Source organism: Triturus cristatus, chromosome 8 (genome assembly GCF_964204655.1).
Source record: "Triturus cristatus chromosome 8, aTriCri1.1, whole genome shotgun sequence".
Taxonomy (NCBI): Eukaryota; Metazoa; Chordata; class Amphibia; order Caudata; family Salamandridae; genus Triturus; species Triturus cristatus.
Window position 1 is genome coordinate 370,479,250 of NC_140591.1, and position 19,268 is coordinate 370,498,517.

Below are 19,268 nucleotides of genomic sequence, written 5' to 3' on the forward strand. Positions count from 1 at the left end.
GACCCTCCTGCACCGCCGTGCTAAAGGGTCGCGGGCCGCGCCTGCCTACTTGCCCACACCTGCTGATTGAGGACCCAAGACCACTTCCCAAGCTGAGAGTCGCACCGACCTGTGCTGACTCTCCACATCACGAAAGAAGTTCCAGTATCGGGCTCGGGGCCCGCAACGCCTTATTTCCCCGTCCGCAGGAGCCGATCTCTGTGAGTACTGGAACCACAAGTAACATTTGCAAGAGACTACAAAGTATCCATTTGAAGCTACGAACAACGAACATTTGCCCGCTTTACAACCTGGTGGCATAGCGAAAACGTTATTGGTCTTGTGATAAGTCTGCTGAGATATATATACCTATTTTTACATAAAGAAGCGTATTTTTATATATATCCAAGTCTGGTGTCCGTTTCTGGGGGGATTGATGTATTTACTGTATGTACGATTGTAAGTGCTTAACCAACAACGCCTGAGGAATCGCCTTGGCTGCTCACGCCACGCACCTAGAGGGTGAGCAAGGGTCATTCGCGAGGGGTTATCCTGCGCCCTGACGTGGAGGAGAGGGTTCCTGCTTGACACAAGGGCAACCTTGCGCCAACCAGAGATCCCCGACTCTAACACCTGCAAATCATACTTACTGAAAATATTTTCTCATTTGGAAATCACCTTTTTCGCCAAACAAAAGGCGTCAGTATGGGAGCATCTGTAGCACCATCCATAGCCAATATCTACATGGCAAGATGGGAATCCAAATTTATTCACAATGAAGTAGCCCCCTTTTTCGAATCTGTGACCCACTGGTCCAGATACATTGATGACATCTTTTTTATCTGGACTGGTGGAGACGACACACTCCCTGAATTCATTCAATGGCTTAACCTAACAGACCCCCATTTGAAATTCACTAGTAACAGTAGCAGCGATCAAGTCGAATTTTTGGATATCAATATCATAAATCGATCAGGACTACTAGAAGTAGATCTCCATATCAAACCAACTGCGAGAAACACTCTGCTACATTTCCAAAGTTATCACCCTCGCAGTCAGAAACAAAGTATTCCTTTTTCACAATTCTTAAGAGTTAGGCGTAATTGCTCTAACCTTTCAGACTTTGATAAACAAGCTACCATCATGAAGACTAAATTTCTAGAAAGAGGCTACCCCCATCGCCTCATAAGAGAATCATATAAAAGAGCTAGATTCTACGATAGAGACTGCCTACTGCGAAAAGAGAAGATGCAAGAACAAAAACAATTGGTATGTGTAACAAGGCATTCAACTTTGAATGCTAAAGTCAAACACATTATTAACAAAAATTGGCAGATTTTGAATTGCAGCTCCACAAATACCACCAAACTAGAAAAACCTCTATATGCCCACCGTAGGAACAAAAACCTTAAAGACATCTTGGTACACTCTAAATTTGAAGATGATAATACCAAATCTCATTACATTCAGAAATCCATTGACGGGCAACGCCCCATTAAAGGAACATTTAAATGTACCAATTGTAAATCATGTGATCTCATTATTCCAGGTGAGACACTAATACATAATGGTTTTACAATTCAGGCAACACAAATGTGGAACTGTAAAACACAAAACGTAGTATACCTAATTCTCTGTCCGTGCCAATTAGGCTACGTGGGAGAAACATCAAGGGCAATACAAACCAGAATATCTGAACATCGCTCAGCCATAAAAACTAAAAAACTAGCAGCCCCCCTTGTAAAACATTTTTTAGAACTTCAACACAAACCAGAAGACATCCGCTGGCGCATTCTAGAGAAAATTAATATACCAGAAGAGACATACGGAACCAAAATTCGCAAGAAACGGGAAGTCTTTTGGATTTTTTCATTGAACACATTTAAAAACGGTCTCAACAATGAATTACCATGGGAAAATGCAATCATCTAAAGTACATTTTAGTCCGTCACCTTCCCAGTATAAAATACATATACCTCCCATCTCAGTTTCGTCTGTGATACATCCTCATAATTAGGAAATACCATAATCAAATAAGATTTTGAGAAATCCCATCTCCAAAAATATTGTAATGGATGAAGAGCTCTCCTCCCTAATTTTCTCCGAAGAGACTACCTTGCAATATAAACTTGTGCTGTACCTATCAATTTATGGTTATAGTTATGGTATACCACAACATAAAAAGTTAAACGTTCATCGTTTAGCTAACGGGAAATACAAATTTCCATGACCATCATGCTATACACTATGCGATTAATGCGATATATCATGTACTTTACCATACGATGCGGTGGTAGTAACCGTTTGTCAACTACACATATTTCGTAACACGATTTAGACGATTAAAATATAAAATAGGACATGGGAGAGACCACCACGTGTTAACGACCCCGTTGCGTGCCCTTTCCCCACGCCGTATTCAAACACGACTTGAAAATCGATACGCTCCACCCACACGTTAACTACTCCATCCAATAGCAACACGCCACTTGAATAAAGCGGTACACGCAGCCTAACACTGTTGGAGCAACGCAAGCCCCATACGTCCGGCTCTAGAAATGCACCAATCAGAAGGCATTCTTCAAAATGACGAGAACCAATATATAGGCGGGACACACAGAGATACATTGTTTCAACCATCATTCACAGAGCCCGGTCAACATCGTAAACACGTCTAGCACGAAGGTAAGCTTGTCCGCTACGCAGCATAACTTCAAAACATTGATGAAGTAAAGATTACGCGACTGAGTCACTATGAGCCAGCCTGACACCGTTAGCATTTTTGATACTAAGACAAGCCTTTCCCTATCTTTATATAGTTGTCAACCATCCATTTTGCGCGTACATATAACGTGACCGCACCTTCTCGTAATATACTAACACTGCATCGTATGACAATATTACAAACAGCACGGTCTACTTTGCAAGCGTCCCTAATATTGAAGTAAGCCTGTTTAGATCGACCTATAGACATTCTTATATTAGATGTAACATGACCACGCCCTGTTAATAACTATAAAACGCTGTACCTTTTAACAACTTTATAACGATATCTACCACACATACATGAATCATATTAAAACATCAGATTCATGTACTATTCAAAGAGCGACACATCTCACTACTTGGTAGTCTATTAGCGGTATTTTTTGTTTCAACAACACAGTAACAGCTCTGATTTTTACATCTTCCCCTTACACCATAATTTGACTTCATCTTTGTTACCTTCAATTCCTAGGTTATATCATACCTACTACGCTTCTACTACCATTGTTTTATGCATCAATCATTTTATCAAGACTCGGCACTTGCAAGAATTCACCATTAAACCAGGTAATGCGGAAACTACACTAACTAAAAACCTAGCTTCACTATTTGGTTTAGATACATGTAGCAGTCACCTAAACATCCCTTTGTCCTCATTTTCCTAGGTTTTAATATACACATGAACTCTTCGCAATGAAGTATAAAAGAACTATCATTCATTCGTAAATTACCACCAAATAAGGTAACGCAATAACAGCACCAACTAAAAGCTCAGCGGCACTATTTCATTCACTTTTAAACAACAGCTACTTATATATTCTCTAATCCCTATCGCCCCAGGTCTTGCTATTTACATGGGTTTATCGAAACGAAAAGTATAAAAGAATAGTCATCCCCTCTCAAAATCAACTGACTGTAACTGAATGAATAAACATCTATCAAGGTATCAATCACCATTGTCTAATTAGAATAAATAAGATGGCTTCTGTTATATACGGAAAAATATAACTATGTGTTCTACATTAATAGGTGTCCATTTACAAGAAAAATAACCTACTTAAATTCCTGGAACCCTCACTTTTGCATCTTGGAGCACAGGTAGACATATGATGAATCACCCTCTATTTTAAATAAATCTAGAACACAACTATCTGCTCTATGTTTTCTCACTACTCTTTTCTCTTGTAAAAATTACAACAAATTAGCAAGATGATGATAAGTTAAAGAATAAAATATACTGTTCCAAAAGTTCTATTGTATCTCCATGATAGTGACGTTATAGATATTGTTCTCTTCTTTGTTTGATTAAACTCATTATTTGCTCTAACAAAGTCACTATTATATTTTTGTAATTGAAGGCATACCCCATGTTTATTGAATCAAATAATCTAGTCAGACTTAAGATATGTTAAACTCAATAATAACGGAAATTGCAACATGTATGTATATAAATTAGCAGTGACGAAATATGATTTAGAATCTTTATGTTTGTTTTTATATTACAGGAATTGTGGCTTTTTTTTCCTGACGAAGGCGTTAACTACGCCGAAACGCGCGTCGAATAGTATACAGTTGTGCCACCACATTTGTTTACTTTTCATCCCTATGTAACCTACAACCTATTTTATCATTTGTCATGATTTTTTACTATGTATATAATAAATTTGTTTTTAATTGTGAATGTACCAAACACTTATAATTAAAAAAGAATTATAATTTTCATTTTTCGTCTCACTGCTTAAATTGTTCTGACTACTAGATAGAAAACACTTCCAGCTGTTACTTATAAGAATTGCCTAGGTTGTTATTTTTCAAACATATATTACCCTGTCCTAGGAATTTTCAGGGGGTCCTTATTATTTGCGTTAAAAATACATCGACATTTTGGGTCCATTAGATCCGCCTACTACAGCTGGTCACAGGTTTATCCTGGTTCTGGTGGATCATGCCACACGGTACCCAGAGGCTATACCTTTAAGGACCATTACAGCACCTGTTGTGGCTAGGGCCCTGATGGGAATCTTTACCCGAGTGGGTTTTCCCAAGGAAGTTGTGTCCGACAGGGGGACCAACTTCATGTCAGCATACATGCGGGCCATGTGGAAGGAGTGTGGAGTGACCTACCGGTTCACAACTCCTTACCACCCCCAGACCAATGGTCTGGTGGAGAGGTTTAACAAAACCTTGAAAGGCATGATTAGAAGTCTGCCTGAAAGCCTGCGGAGGAAATGGGACGTCCTCCTACCCTGGCTATTGTTTTCCTACAGGGAAGTGCCACAGAAGGGAGTGGGCTTCAGCCCCTTCGAGCTTTTGTATGGGCACCCTGTGCGTGGACCTCTCAGCCTGGTGAGAGACGGATGGGAAAGGACTCCCAGAAAGCTTCCCCAGGACGTGGTGAGCTACATGCTGGCCTTCCGAAGCCAAATGGCTAAGTTGTGGAAGCAAGCTTCTGACAACTTGGAGGCCAGCCAAGCAGTAATGAAGGCGTGGTATGACCACAACGCTCACCCGGTGGAATTGGAGCCTGGCCAGAAGGTGTGGGTGATCGAACCAGGAGAGCTTAGCGCCCTCCAGGATCGCTGGTCAGGACCCTTTGAGGTATTGGAGAAGAAGGGTAAGGCTACCTACTTGGTGGATCTTAAGACCCCTCGTCAGCCCCTACGGGTGCTGCATGCCAACCGCCTCAAACCCCACCACGAGAGGCCCAAAGTCATTTTGATGATGGTGACTGACGGAGCAGAGGACGTGGAAAGCGAGCCTCTCCCCGATTTGTTTGCGTCTCAAGAGAAGGATGGGTCGGTGGAGGGAGTGATTCTCTCCCCATCTCTAACTCCTGAACAGCAGGAGTGCTGCCGCCAGGTCCTGGGACAGTACTCTTCGTTGTTCTCCCTTGTTCCGGGTAGGACTCACCTGTGCGTCCATGATGTGGACACAGGAGACAGCCCACCTGTGAAGTCCAAGATCTACCGGATGTCAGACAAGGTGAAGGCCAGCATTCACAGTGAAGTCACTAAGATGCTGGAGCTAGGAGTGATCGAACCTTCCAGCAGCCCCTGGTCCAGTCCGGTGGTGCTAGTACCAAAAGCCGCACCACCGGGTGCCCAACCGGAACTGAGGTTCTGTGTGGACTACCGGGGACTGAACTCAGTAACCAAGACTGATGCTCATCCGATCCCAAGGGCGGATGAATTGATTGACAGGCTGGGAGCTGCCCAATATCTAAGTACCTTTGACCTTACTTCTGGGTACTGGCAGATCTCTCTGACTGACGGAGCTAGGGAAAGGTCAGCCTTCTCCATGCCCAAAGGCCACTACCAGTTCTGTGTGATGCCCTTTGGGCTCAAGAACGCACCTGCCACGTTTCAGCGTCTGGTGAACCAGATCCTCACTGGAATGGAGAGTTTCTCTGCTGCTTATCTGGATGACATAGCCGTCTTCAGTAACAGCTGGGAGGATCACTTGCGTCACCTGCAAGCTGTTCTCCAGGCCCTGAGACAAGCTGGTTTAACGATCAAGGCCAGCAAGTGCCAGATCGGGCAGGGGTCGGTAGTGTACCTTGGACACTTGGTGGGTAGGGGAGCGGTGCAACCCCTCCAGGCGAAGATCGAGGCCATCATGGCCTGGGAACCCCCCAAGACTCAGACTGAGGTCCGAGCTTTTCTGGGCTTCACCGGATTTTACTGCCGCTTCGTGAAGGGATACGGTACCATTGTGGCCCCCCTCACGGAGCTTACGTCCAAGAAACAACCTCGACGGGTAGTCTGGACGGAGGCTTGTCAGCAGGCCTTTGTAAAACTGAAGCAAGCCATGTGCGAGGCCCCGGTCCTACGGGCCCCAGACTTTTCCAAGGAGTTCATTGTCCAGACGGATGCATCGGAACATGGCATTGGGGCAGTGTTATCGCAACTCAATGAAGAGGGTCTGGATCAACCCGTGGTCTTCCTATCCCGGAGACTACTCCCGAGGGAACAGAAGTGGAGTGCAATAGAGCGTGAAGCCTTTGCAGTGGTATGGGCTCTGAAGAAGCTGCGGCCATACCTGTTTGGCACGCACTTCCTAGTTCAGACCGACCACAGACCCCTTTGTTGGCTGATGCAGATGAAGGGGAGAATCCCAAGTTGCTAAGGTGGTCTATCTCCCTACAGGGAATGGACTTTCAGGTGGAACATCGGCCTGGAGTGGACCACGCCAATGCAGACGGTCTCTCAAGGTATTTCCGCATTAGTGATGAGAACTCCCAAGGGGTTGGGTAGCTCTCCCCACTTTCAGCTGGGGGGGACGCGTGTTAGACCTGTCAGCCCTTTGGGTGGTCCCTCCTCATCATTATTTATTTTGTCCCACTTTTGCCTCAAACCCTGTTAGTATTTTTCCTTTTTGGGAACCACCAGACTTTTTAGTGTTGATGCAGGGTCAGGGAGCCATTTTCCCTACCCCTGGAACTTCTGTCTGAGGGCCTGAAACACAAAATGGTGGCCACCCATTGTCACCTGAGACATAGCTGGAACCTACTAGTACCTTCCAGAACATTCTAGAACCCTGTGACAGTGTGAGGCAGGTTTAGAATGTTGGGAAGCCAGCTCAGAGTTGGCAGTTGGAGTAGGCAGTTGGCACCTGACTGGAGAGGAGAGAGGACAGAGAAACAGAAGGAGGAAGGAGTAAGGCAGCAGGGGTGGAAACTTGTGCCTGGAGTGGGGTCCAGAAACCCACCCTTGATACTAGTCCCTACTGACCAAGCCCAGCCTAAAGCCCTGTGTGGGATAAAGACCAGAAAATCATCTTAAGGACCTGAACAGCCGGAACAGGCCTTAAAGGAGAAGAACAGCAAGTTCCTGACCTGTTTGGTGGAATCCTCCTGGAGACCCGACGTCGAGTAGCCTGGAGACCTGGAGCCCGAGGTGGAGAAGCGGCGCTGACAGAAGGCAGACGTTGTACCCGGAGCCGCTAGAGGTCGAGTGAGGGCGTCGACGGAGGTCGTGGAGAGACACCGGAGGTCGAGTAGAAGTCACCTGAGGTCGAGGTGAGGCGTCGACGGGGGAGTGAAGTCCGCCCTCCGGAGTCGCCGGAAGCTGAAGTAAAGCGCGCAGGAGGTCGGGAGTGGAGGTCGCACTCCGGAGTCGCCTGAGGTCGAGGCGAAGCGCGCAGGAGGTCGGGAGTGGAGATCGCACTCCGGAGTCGCCGGAACCCGAAGTGGAGCCGACGGAGGTCGGGAGTGGAGGTCGCACTCAGGAGTCGCCCGGAAGCGGGGGAACCGTGACCCTGTGACGCCGGAACACGACATCGAGCCGAGGCCGCCCAGCGACATCCATCCGGAGCCGCCTCACGGCATCGACCCGGCGTCAGGTAAAGCAGATCGACGCAACATCGAACCGAGGCCGGCCAGCGACATCGAATCGGAACCGCCTCACGGCATCGACACGGCGTCAAGTGGAACAGATCGACGCGACATCGAACCGGAGCCGCCCAGCGACGTCGACCCGGCGCCGAGCGGAGCCGATCTTCGTGAAAAGGGCAGTAAGTGGTAGAAAGGGCATCTGAGGCCCTGTGGAGCCCTAAAAGACCATTCTTGGGGCTAGAGGGGTGTTAGGATCAACCTGAGAGTGCTAGGGGGTGAACTGAGACTGGTGCAGGGACCTGTGTGAGGGACTGTGTAGTTGGAAGAATCAGAACCTTAGTTTTCCCTCATTCTACCTCAGCTTAGGCCCCAGCCTTGACCACTCTAGGTGGGACATCCCCAGGCCACCCCAGTGACCATAAGCGGTACTTGGGCATGGTAAAATCAATCTACCTCATAAATGTGATCTGATTTGCAATTGTTTGATGGCTATATTATGTATTGAAGGTGTTTTATTTATTGTCTGACCGTATTTATTCCTGCCTTGTATTTATTGTCTGACAGTATTTATTTGCCCTATGTATTTATCGCACCTCTATTTATTCCTTGTGTATTTATGACCTAATCCTATTTATTGCACCTGCAAAGTGTTATTATTTAATTGACCTGCTATTTCTGAAGGAAATCCTTTTGTATTGTATTTGTGTCATAACCCTGCAACTAAGAGAAAAATTGAGATGAACACAAAGAGATTCTTTCATAATTTTTACGGTGTAGAGTCGTTTTTGGAACGGATGAACGCATGGTTATTGTGAGGGTGTGACGTACGCTTAACACGGTGCCTGACCCCCGACCGCTCGAGCCAAGCTACCCCTTGTGTTGGGAAAAACCGGGTGACTGCTAACCCGGTTGCCCGGGGTTTTCTAACACACTCCTAGTGTGCAACACTGTTAAGCCAATCTGCGCATATATGCAGGAATTACACAAACACCAGCATGCACCCTGCCTCTCCTCCCGTCTAGTGGTGGCACTAATCCACCCTCCTTGCAGTCAACGCCATGTGATCATTCAAATGACAAGAGGCCACGCCAGACACAGCTCACATTCAGTTCTGCGTCTGCTGCTGACGCCATACCTGTAACACCACACAACACATGCAATTTAATATCCAGAGCTGCCACAAAGCAACAGTCAGCAGCTCCCTCCCATGCAGGCCTCACTGAGGGCAGTGACGCTTTGCACACACCATCAACATCATCACACACAACAACGTCCACTTCCTGGACTACATCCTCAGTCCAGAGCGTAGCCTCCAACTCACATACCATGACTACTCAAAATCCATTACACTCTGGGAAATGTTTGTTGACATCAGACTGTCCAGGAACTTCACCACACTGATACACAAGGCAGGGCACACCTTTGCACACTTTTTTTGCATTTGTAATATTTATACACTTCATGAACCACACTGAGCACACATGTAGGGACCACCAACACATACACGTCCTCGTCAGGCAATCACAAAACACCAAAAACAACAGATGGAACTAGAAATATTATGTGTAGCAGGGTCACAGAGAAGATGCTACACACCACAATCAACAGCAGCACCCACAACGCTGCAGTCAACACCAATGGTGCTAGATAGGGATTTCCTGACATATATCTCCTACTGCGCATACACACTTGCCCCACTAAGCAACTCCAATATACAACGTGCATTGATGCCACCTTGGTCACCCCCAACCTCAGAGTTGGCAGATGCATCTGCTGACACTTGGAAAGGAACTTGTGCAACATTGATGAAACCATAATAGATTACCAGCAACAAGGACAGCAAGGTTATAATCTCTCTCACCAATACGCACACACCAGACTGGGCTACCTGTAAGGATGACTGTAATTTGCAACATGGATGATCAACAGCTGGGGGGTACTCTACGCAACAGACCCTTTAGTCCTCATCCTCATACCCAATACATCAGCATGTGACATCAACTCCTGGGCCAACGCCTTTGGCAGCCCCCCCAACTCTAGGTACCTCGGCAACGTATTTGACTCCTCCGTCTTCATGGACCAACATGATTGTGGAGTTTAGGTGTGTGGTGTGTTCAATTAGTACCAACAAGCACTGCATTTCCATGTGCCATTCTGGAAGCTCTGGTTTGTGATGCAGTGTCGGAAGATGAATGCATAATGCACACTCCCTGGGAATTTGGCTATGATATTGGTAAACAGTCCCCGATGGTCCACTATTGCCTGCCCATTCATGGAATGCGTGTGCTTTCTGTTGCGGAATATATGTGCGCTGTCCGCAGGGGGCACAAAAAAAACGTGTGCAGTCAATTGCACCCAACACCTGCGGGAAGCCAGCAATGGCATGAAAGCCTTGCTTGATCTCAATCTGCTCCTGCACAGTGTTGGGTAAGTGAAGGTGTTCGGGTATCAGGCTAAGTATGCCATCCAAGACAGTGGGGAGGAAGATTGAAAAGGCTGCCTGTGATACTCTTCCGACTCTGGCTGTTGTTGGTTGAAAGGTCCCAGAGGCCAACATGTGCAGCACAGCAAGCAACTTTGTCTGCGGAGGGATGTTGGTTCTCCGCTGTGTTGGTGGCGTCACCCTGTGGGCTATCAGGTTCAGGATGTGATTGATGGATGTCCTTTTGAGCCTGTAATTGCCTATGACATCCTCTGGCGTTAAGTCTGCGAAGCTGAGCCGTCTGCGCAGTACCCGTTGTCTTCGTCGTTGCTGCCTCGGTGGTGGTCCTGGGGGTGGTGGCATTGGCAGTGGTTGTTGTTGCTTTTGTTGAACTGCAATCTGCATGATCACTACCTCCATGGCGTCTGTGGCTCTTCTGATGAAGCTCTGGCCTAGTCTCCCTTTTATAGCTCAGTTTATCACCAGTTTATTTATTTATTTTTTTATTTTATTTTTGAATATTTTGCACAGGGAAATCCAGAGAAACATTATTACACTGAGAAGAAAATTAATCATAAAAAACACAGGAAAGGAACCAAATAATCACTGCAAATTCCAAATTACAAAAACAGCATTAAATCCCAAAATACGAAATGTAAAACACAAAGTTATAACTTCATCATTACATCTCATCAGTTTCCCAGATCGGGCCCCATACCCGAAGACCTCTTCTTTTGGCCCTTTTCCCTTTACATTTATAAAGTGCCTTCTCTAAATTAAAAACATGATGAAGTCTTGCATACCATTCATGAAATGTGGGTGAATCTGCATCCTTCCAATGAGTCGCAATAATTATACGAAAAATGGCAGAAACCATAAAGCAAAAATAGACTTGGGAAGGATCCAAACATAGGCTAGCGTCAATCCCTGTCAAAATCAGAGTAGGAGTTAATCGTGCTAAACCACCAGTGATTTGATTAAGAAATTCCTCTATCTTTAGTTTCAAATTATCCAGTTGATTACACCCGCTGAACATATGAATCATATCTGCCGGACCTTCCTTACATCTAGGACACCAATCGGTTTCCCTTTTCCCCCAACTAAAAAGTTTGGCAGGAGTATAATAAAGCCTAAACAAAGTTTTAAAGTGTTGAGCTTTAAGATTAGCTGCTAGAAATATTTTCTTTGACAAATACAAGGACCGACAGATATCGACTTCAGGATCCCCAAGAAAGCCTGCCCAAACAGATTCGGAGCTAGCAATATCATCCTTATTGGCATTCAACAAAATTAGGTATAAGTCCTTTACCCGTGGCTGCCTATGTCCAAGCCAATCAAGTATCGGAATATTATCGAGTCCAGTTATTTGAGCCATTGCAATTTTGATAATATCCCTAAATTGTAAATATTTAAAGAATGTCTTGGTATCCAGCCCAAATTGAGTTTGAAGCTCTTCAAAGGATTTTAGTTCAGACTGCACAAATAGATCACCAATTACATTAATGCCAGCCTGTTCCCAAGTTTTCCCAAGATTATCATAGAATAAAGATGGGAACATAGACGATCCCCAAATAGCATGATATCTATGCAGCTTGGGAATCCTCAGCAATTTACAAATTTTATTCCAGACATTCCAGGCGGTTCTAACAATTTTGAATCGTGTTCTTTTGTAATAACTACCATCTAATTGCCTTAATAAAACACCCGGTGCATGATCCCCTAAAGCCAACTCATAAATAGAAGGAGGGGAATCACTGCTATCGATCGTCAATGAAATTCCTACACGATTTTTTGGACGGAACAAAACAATCATTTGCTGCAGCATCACAGCCCAAAAATAATATAACATATGTGGGATAGCTAGCCCGCCGCGATTTTGGGGCAGAGTCATGAATTTTATTGATCTCCTGATCTTTTTATAACCCCATATAAACTGGGAGAATATCCCATCAATTTTTGTAAAAAACTTTTTAGGGGGTTCAATTGGGATGCATCTGAAAAGATAAAAATTTTTGGGAAACATCGTCATTTTAATAGTGTTGGCCCGTCCAATGATAGAGATATTTAATTTATCTATACGCTTTAAATCTGTGCTGATCTTAGTTAGTAGCTGTGTCAGATTGATATCCCAGATTGTTGCAACCTCTGCGCTTATATTTATCCCTAGATAAATAGTCTCCAGAGACCTCCGAGCATCCTTAAACAAGGTATTGCTAGAACAGACAATCTTAGTTTTAGCTGTATTCAGCCTGTAGCCAGACTGGCGACCAAATTCTAATGCCTGAGCCTCTATACGGACCAATGCAGTCTGAGGGTCAGAGGTAACTATGGCGATGTCATCCGCATAGGCTAAAACTTTAGTACTAAATCCCCTAACCACTATAGGTTGGATAGCCTGATCATTAAGCAAAGCTCTAATCAACGGATCTATATATAAAGCGAACAGAATCGGGGAGCAAGGGCAGCCCTGTCTAGTGCCCCATGAGATCTTGATCCTCCCGGATTCCATCCCCATCATTTGTATTTTGGCATATGGTTGCATATACATGGCCTTTATAGCCGTCAGAATAGAAGGGCCAAAACCATTACTACTTAAAGTCTGCCATAAAAAAGCCCACTCCACCTGATCAAAGGCTTTCTGAGCATCTAACAATATCAGAGACATTTGACCCCCGATCTGTTCAGTGATATCAAATAGAGAGATTACCCGACGCACATGATCAGTTGTCCCCCGAGCAGGAATAAATCCATGCTGCCATGGGCTAACTAGGGAAGCTATTATTTTGGACAATCTGTTGGCTATGATTTTAGAATATATTTTCTCGTCAGTATTTATCAAGGAGATTGGTCTGTACGAGGCCGGATCCCAAGGCGGTTTCCCTTTTTTCAAAAAAACAATTAGATTAGTATCCTTCCAAGAATGAGGTGTGGTGCCATGATATTGTACTGCTAAAACAAGTCCAGTAACAAATGTGCTACTTCCGGCTGTAAAGCTTTATAAATTTCTACCGGGATTGCAGCAGGACCTGCAGCCTTGCCCGATGCCATGGACTGTAATGCCTCGTTGACTTCAGCCTGTGTAAATTATTTTTCTAATTCCTGTATAGCTATAGGGAGGGGGGTAATTGAGCGCTACCCTATTGCTATTTGAGGATCAGTCTGAGATTTATAGACCTCACCATAAAATTCAGCAAAAACCTGAAGAATATCCTGGGGATCAGTTGCTATACTCCCATTCCGCCGTTTAATCTCCGGGAAATTATTAGCGGCCGACCTCTGTTTCAGTTTTAATGCTAGATGTCTTCCGGTCTTTTCCCCATATTCATAATTATCCCTAACACGAGTTTGATATATTTTAGCGTTCCTATTGTTATATATTCCATTTAGTTTGGCTTTAACCCTTATAACTTCTAATTCAATTAGCTTCGCTGCATCCTTTTGTTTACTTTCAATAGTTTGAATATGTGCTACCTCATTCGTAGAGAGTTCAATCATGAGTTTTCGCACAGTCATCCTATGCTCTGCCGTAAGATGTCCAGCGAAGCTAATGATTTCCCCCCTTAGGCAAGCTTTAAAAGTATCCCAGACGACTTCCCTCGATGCGCTATACCGATTAGCATCAAAGAATTGCTTGGTCCATCCCCTAAGATGATCAAGAAAGCCTTCTGTTACCAAAAGTTTCCTATCAAAGGACCATTTGCTAGGGCGATTCAGATGTTCCGGAAGGTCCAGCTCAAGTATCAAAGGGTTATGGTCTGATAGGATCTTTGGAAGCTTACGTATATTAGCGCAATCTATAAGGGAGGTAGATATAAAAAAATAGTCTAGCCTAACATATTTCTGATGGGGACAGGAAAAGTAGGTATAGCCAGCATCACCTACTACTTTACGAGTCCACACATCAACTAGTCCATGGCTCGCTGCTAAGGCTTTAAGGGCCTTAAATATCCGCGGTTTCCTCCCATCATAGCTTACCAAAGATATATCCGATAAGCCTAGATGGATATTAAAATCCCCACAGATTATAAGTGGAGAGGGCCAGGCTGTTAACTCAAGCTCCAACTTAACCCATAGGTCAGAATCATCAAAATTGGAGCCATAGATGGTACATATGGTGACTCTACAAGATAAATAAGCTATAGCCCATCGCCCCCACTTATCTGATAGGGTTCGCTCCACTTCAGGCATCCGAGTGGAGGTGTGGATAGCCACTCCTCTTGTGGCAGTAGTCTGTGAGGAACAGATCGTCTGCTTATATCCGGGGATATTATTTAGGCTTTTCTTCTGGAAAGGAATATGGGTTTCCTGATGACAAATGACGTCCACCCCCCATGAGCGAATAACTTCTGCGGATCTATGCCGCTTACCAGCATCGTTAAGCCCCCCTATATTCAAAGGACAGATTCTCAGCTTACCCATTGAAGTAATTTTTATTGCAATGCAGTGATATTAAACATTTTAGTAGCTCAGTAGCAGTCAAGCTATACCTTTTTCCTGATTTCCCTGGCCTTTTTTCTCTAACACCGCCCCTTCCCACCCCACTCCCTAACCCACAGTGCCCCACCCACCCCACCCATCCCACCCACCCTGTAACTGAAGGCAGCAGACCAACCAGGTCTGTAGTGGATGAATATTGTGCTCTCCCGAAAGTGAAACAAACCTAACGTACCAATACCCCTAGTGCACCAAAGAAACCTCCCATAACTGAACAGCCCAACATAATCCTATATTTCTGTATCCCTACCGTCCAGCCGAAAGACGGAACGGAAAGGAAGGAGAGAAAAAACAGTATGCTCTATTAAATTAATTATCCCTAAGATGCAGCCTTACCACCAGAATCCAAAAACTCCTTAGCCTTTATCTCAGACGTAAAGAAGCGTGTAGTATCCCTCCAGATTATTTTTTAAATGGGCAGGGTTTAAGAGAAAGGCCTGAGCTCCCTTCTCCTGGAAAGGCTTAATCATCTGGCGTAAGCGCCACCGGCGCTCCACGGTGACATGGCAGAAGTCAGGTCTAACGAAAAAAGAAAACCCCTCAGCTTTTAATTGGGCTTCCGGCCTAGCTCTTTCAAAAACACTCTGCCTTAATAAAAAATTCCCAAAATAAACCAGTAACGCCCTGGGTTTAGCATTAGGCGGAGCCGGCTGGCGAATAGAGAAAGGAACCCGATGTGCCCTTTGCACCTCCCTATGCCAATCCCAACCAACCAGATCTGGCAGAGAGGTCTGCAATAATTGAGCGATGTACGTGCGGGGGTCCGACCCTTCCTTTCCCTCCGGAATACCCAAAAATCTCAGGTTATTCCTACGCTGGTAATTTTCCCCCTCCTCAAGCTTCCACTGTATATCCATGAGTCGGGCCTCATGAGCATCTACTTGGCCTTTAGAGCTGGCTGCTTCTAATTCCAGAGCTTCTGTCCGAGTCTCAATGTCAGTCATGCGATCGCTTATGTCTTTGCAAGTCTTTGCGACTTTCCTGATTGCTCCTTGAAGTTTGCGATAGGCGTTCTGCGACCTCTTACTTTCCATCCGGGATTCCTCCCGATGTGCAACCACGCACTGCATAATTGACTCTAACGTAGGAGGAGCCGGCACAAGCCCTGCATCCAACCCAGTATTAACCTTAGGTTTAATAGTACCCAACAATTGATCCCCGAGTGTGTAATCCCAATTCAAGGTCGCCTGTTTTTGGCCTTCAAAACTCTTAGGGCATAGACTCATAGAGCGTACCGTTGCTCCAGATCCCGAGGGTAGTTTAGCCTTATGTTGAGATTGCGGCTCATCGCTGGACAAAGTTTTCCCACCTGAATCAGAGGCGGCATCTGACCAAGTTGCATCGGAAAGGGAGAAAAAATCATTTGCCTCCGAATCTCGATCTTTGTCCCACTCCCGCCGTGGGGTCCGGTGACCCTTAAAGCTCCCTTTGTATTTTGAGCCAAGATCTACCATCTGAGGGGGAGTGCTCTGATCCTTCTCCGTCAAGGCTTTAAGCAGCCCGGCAGGATCCCTGGTTTCTGGACAGAGGGACTGGGGTGTAGGCTTCCCCCCCTCTTCAGTGGCATCACCAAATACCGAATACCCCTGGGTGGATTCCTGTGGCTGATCCAAGCCGAGATTCTGCTTATCAGTTGCAGCGTATAGCTGAGGGTCTATAGGTGGCATTACTTCTTGCCGGGAGTGTGCCTCAGCAGGGGGGTTAGATAGTGCCTTAACCGAGCAGTCCATATCCGTATGCAGCTGCAGATTAAGCGTGGGCTCCTTCTGCCTCTCTATCCCCCCACGCAGCTCCTTACCCGGCTCCTTGTGCGACTTCTCAGAGACGCCTTCCTCGCCGACCAGTCCATTGCCTTTCCTGTTGGTAGATGCGGCAGCAGCCTGTACAGCCTGCCCTCTGAGCAGATCAACTACGGATACTGAGGACCGCTGTGGCTGGGGCTGAATGCTCCCACCCTTCCCCTTCCGGTCCACCGAGGTCTCGGGGAGAGCGTTGAGCTTCTGCCTACGACCGCGCGTTGGGATGTCAGCCTCAGAGGGCAACGCTGGAGGCCCCCGGCGTTCTACCGCAGCTCCAGCTTTCGTGACCGATTTCGGCCCCATGACAAGAACAGGAACAGAAGTTGAAGCAGCGGCTGGCAAGTGAAGGGCACAGAGCCTCTCGATATGTTCCACTCAAAGAAGCAGCTGCTCCGTGTATCGAGCCAACGCCGAAGCCCAGCCGCGTAAGTTGTTAATGCCGCCACTAACTTCTTCAAACATCGAGTTCTTTGTCTATTTCTTATCTATTTCTTTCTTGTTATCTTCGCACTTCAGAGGGATATCACATCCTCCGGTTTAGGGATATTAACATATTTTGCAATTAGTGCATCTTTGTGGGAGAGCACAATCGGCTGCAGCAGCTCACTCCTCACTCAGCCGCCATCTTGCCCCAGTTTAAGTCATGTTTTTATCTGGTGCTAAATTCCTGGTGCTAACGGGGCTTAGCACGACTGCTTTTGTCGCTTCGCGGGTCCGGTTCATCCTTGATAATAGGGCGATGCTGTGTTAGCAACTCTTTTCATGAAGTTTTGGTACGTAACGCCTACTTTGCATCTCATTAGCGCAAATATCGCTGGCAGGCAGGGCGATAAAAAATCCGTCTGCTATCGCTGAAAAACTGTCGCTAACGCTTGTTAGCGACATCTTGGTAATCGTGTGATAAAAAAATGCGTTTTGTGCCGCTAACACAGTGATAACTCACTTGATAATATGCCCCTTATATTAATCCACTTCAAGTTTTTACACAGATATTATAGAACACCTATACAACTCCACGGAATGGGTCTCCGCACAGACACTAGCTGCTGCAGATGTCACTCTACTCTGGCCTCCTTTCTGCATATGGCCTGGAATCTCCCCCCCCGATTGCAAAATACTGGGCAGAAATTACTAGCCCTACTACTACTAATGGCAAAACGCAGGGTGCCATGCACTGGGGAAAGTCCAAAGCCCCTACGGTTAAGAGTTGGATACTGGATGCCACCTACTGCCAAGAAAAACATTCGGTCTTCTGGGAGTTGATGTCAGTGGCCTCTTGACCACGAGACATATGGAGCCCTTTCTCAGCATGGGTTCGCACACAACATTCAGAAAACCCCTGAACCCCCGTCTAATAGAGCACATATTTGCACTCCAGCGGAACACCAGTGACATGACTAGAGCCCTGAGAACATGGGCAAAGCTGCAAAATGAGAATATCTGATACACAAGCCCTGACTTTGATTCTGGTACTGTCCTCTTCTCACTTAAACAGCCCATGCTACACTTGCATCTGTAAGTTTGGTGCTTGATGACCTCTGTATTAATGGATTGCTGCAATGTACTCCCCTATTGTTTTGTGTTATTTGTTTCTTACGTGGGAGTCCACTGTTAAAATATCGATAATGGGATATTTGAGATGTCATACTTTGTCCGTGACTATGTATGTGATATATTAAAATGCCAATAAAAAAACGTTTTTTTAAAAGAACAAGTGCCCACTTCCTTATGGCATCCGGTGCAAGTTGGGGTTCGTGCCAGTCAGCCTTCCATAGGTGGCTGTGGGTTAGATAAGTTCTACAAAGACATTTAAGTTGCATCACTTGGAATATGCAATTTATTGCCTGTTCCGTGGGACCAGGAGAGCATCGCTCTAGTCTGCCTGAATCATCGGTCCAGTATTTTCTTCTCATTTAGTGCACAATGTGTTGTTAGGTCAGCGGGTAAATTAATTACAAGGGAGCCATAGATTTTAAAGGTACAGCCCTTTCTGCGAATCAAGAGTACTTTAGGAATAGGAGCCCAAACACTAGGCAAGAAGTACTAAAAGCAAAAATGAGAATGAGGGAATTTTATTATGGACTAGGTGATATGGCAAGTAGGATCTACCTCCAGACAGGCTATGAAGATAGTGAATACACAGGAAGACTTTTAGCCTGGCAGGCAAAGGCGAAGCAGGTTCGAAATAGGATCGAAAGTATTTGGAAAGAAGCAACTAAAACACGCTTAAAGAGTACGTCACACATAGGCGAGTCCTTCCTTAAACATTATAAGGGCATTTACCAGACAGACCATTAGGTATCCCCGGAAGCTATTAAAACATTTTTACAGGAGTTGCCAATTCCAGTTTTGGACAATAAATTCAGAGAAATATTATTAGCTGATTTTACGAACAAAGAACTAGATTTAGTTATCAGCTCCTTGCCTAACTGTAAAGCTACTGGGGAGGATAGCTTTCCCGCAGAATTTTTTTTAA